The sequence below is a fragment of the Artibeus jamaicensis genome, unplaced genomic scaffold (genome assembly GCF_021234435.1).
Source record: "Artibeus jamaicensis isolate MK-2021 breed Jamaican fruit bat unplaced genomic scaffold, CSHL_Jam_final scaffold_369, whole genome shotgun sequence".
Lineage (NCBI taxonomy): Eukaryota > Metazoa > Chordata > Mammalia > Chiroptera > Phyllostomidae > Artibeus > Artibeus jamaicensis.
The window spans coordinates 40466860-40469466 of record NW_026522042.1 but is presented as its reverse complement, the minus strand read 5'-3'; the positions used below and the strand labels follow the sequence as shown (position 1 = coordinate 40469466).

At 47.6% G+C, this 2607-nt stretch overlaps 1 pseudogene; it reads left to right on the top strand.

The window, feature by feature from the left end:
- The first annotated feature begins 1316 nt into the window (after nt 1-1316).
- Nucleotides 1317-2179, top strand: LOC119037210 (60S ribosomal protein L24-like; annotated as a pseudogene).
- The last annotated feature ends 428 nt before the right edge of the window (nt 2180-2607 follow it).

Below are 2607 nucleotides of genomic sequence, written 5' to 3'. Positions count from 1 at the left end.
AACATCGCATGGCCATCAGGTACCTGAAGTGATTAAAGCTCAGGTTCAGGATAGCTTTGTAAAATGAGAAATAAATGTCATTAAACAGAATCCAAGTGAGCATACAGCACACAGAAAGTGGGACTGACTCAGAAACAGACGGAGCTCTCCCAGGGCCCGTCAACGGAGGGGTGAAGGAACACACGGTCCCTCCACAGAGGAGTCGGGTAGGTTTTAATTAAATTAAATGCCTGTGCAATGTGATTTCTGTTGGATGGCTTTAAGCAAAGTACAGAGTAACTATGACTTGTTCCAAAATATCTTTCTCTTTTGTCCTCTCCTCTCTTCCCCACTGCCCTGAAACACACGCCCGGGAGGAAGGGGACAGGAAACCCGCACGTTCGAGGCCCTGTGAAGTAAGCAGTACTGTTCCCATTTTGCGGATGTAGAACAGAAGCTCACAGAGATTAAATGACTTGCTCTAGTCACACAGATTCACACGCTGGTCTGCTAGGATTCCAAATCTCAACTACATATGTCGCGCACATCTGCGCTACACACTGTGCTATGCACAGAATAATGGTAACTAACATGCTCAGTAATGGCACAATTTGTTTTCAGTTTCTTGCGGCTTACCCCAACATTTCTCCTCCCCCTTCTCCCTTTCTTTGAATGACACCTATTTTTATGGCTTTAAATTCCATCTGTACACAGTCATCAACTTCCCAATGTATACTGTCAGACAGATCTGTCCCTGAGCCTCAGAGACAGATCCAGGTGACATATTCACTTGGATAACTTGTAAATGTCTGAATTGGAAGGTGTCAAACTCTGAACTGCTTATTCACAGACCCTCCTTCTCTAACAAAATCTTTCTTTCCCTGGGTTTCCCCATTTCACCTGCTGGCACCGCTTTGACCCAACCATTCAAACTGAAATGCCGAGCATCATCCTGAACTGGGGGAGGTGCCATCTCCAAACTGTAACTGAAAATCTAACCACTACTCACTACCTTCTCTTTCACCGCTGGTTGTGCGTATGTGCATCTGTATAGCCGTGTTTCTTAGCAGCAGGGTTGCTGTCAAAAAAGCTTGGCAGCCGCTCATTGCCCATCAGGTTGTGGCTCTTGCCTACATCTTTGATCTCATCTTCTATCATCTCCCCTTTGTTCCTTTAGTCCCCAGAAAGTGTTGGGCTCTTTCCCACCTCAGAGGCTTCGATTTTTGCTGTTCCCCCCACCTGGAACATTCTCCTCCTTACCATTCCCATATCTGACTCACTGCCATCCTTCAAAACCCGGTATAAATGTCATATCCTCAGAGGCCTCCCCTAACCACATGACGTCAGCCATGTCCTACGTGGATGAGAATCCATTTTTCCTAACGAGCACCTAATGGTTGACTTGTTTATCATCCTTTGTTTAATGGGACTAATGAGCTTTGCAGGGAGAAGAATGGTTTGTGTAAATGATGATTCCCTGTATGCAAATTTTACCTGACTCCAAGAGCCCACAGAAAGGGAGGCTGACTCACAACTGCCAGTAGTGCCTGTATTCATAGAAGTAGTAGGGCTGTGCGCTGTAGGAGGTAGACTTGTGTCCCCCCAAAAGATAGGCCCTGGTACCTGTGAACGCAGCCTCACTTAGAAATAGGGCTGTTGTGGAGGTAACTAGTTAAGAGCAGGTCATCCTGGTTCTCTTCACCATCTTTCCCTCTAGCCGGCAGCCGCCACAGTGAAGGTTGAACTGTGCAGTTTTGGTGGGTACGAGGTCTACCCTGGGTACACAGGGTGCTAAGCCAGGGTGCATGGGAAGGGGTTTCAATTTCTTAATGCAAGATGTGAGTGGGCATTCCTTTCTGAGGGGAATTTGCAACAGGTAAATGGGCCTGCCCTCTGCAGAAGAAAGCACAAAAAGGGACAGTTGGAAGAAATGCAAAAGAGAAGACCCCCTGTGCAAGTCCCAGGGGCCATGACCTGTGCAGCTCTTGCTGATCTAACGGCCAAGGGGAATCAGAAACCTGAAGTTAGGGAGGCTCCATGAGAACAAGCCATCAGGGCTTCCAAAGAAGCAAAAAAGACTAAGCAAGCTTCTAAAAAGACAACAAAGGCTGCCGCTGAGGCTCCTGCAAAGGCAGTGCCGAAGCAAAAGCCTGTGAAGCCTGTGAAGGTTTCTGCTCCCCATGTCGGTGGAAAACGCTAAGTTGGCACATCTGATTTTTAAATTAAGACCTGAGTAAAAAAGAGATGAGGTCATAGAGGATTAAGAAGAGCTCTTCATCCAATATGACTGATGTCCTTGTAAGAAGGGACATGGGGTACCTACAGGGAGAATGTCATGAGGCAGTGGGCAGAGACTGGAGTGATGACTCTGAGAGCCTAGGAACGCCACCAGCACTGCCAGCAGCACCAGAGGCCAAGAGAAGGGCATGGGACAGACTGTGCCCTAGAGGCTTCAGAGTGAACAGGCCTCTAAACAGGGGGCCTTCACACTCTGGCCTCCAGAACTGCGAGTTAATGAACTTGGGTTGTTTAAGCCACCCGAGTTAGGGTACTTTGTTAGGGCAGCATCGCTGCCTGCCACTTCAGTAAAATGAGACGGTATTAAATGACTTCTAAAATGAAATCCAG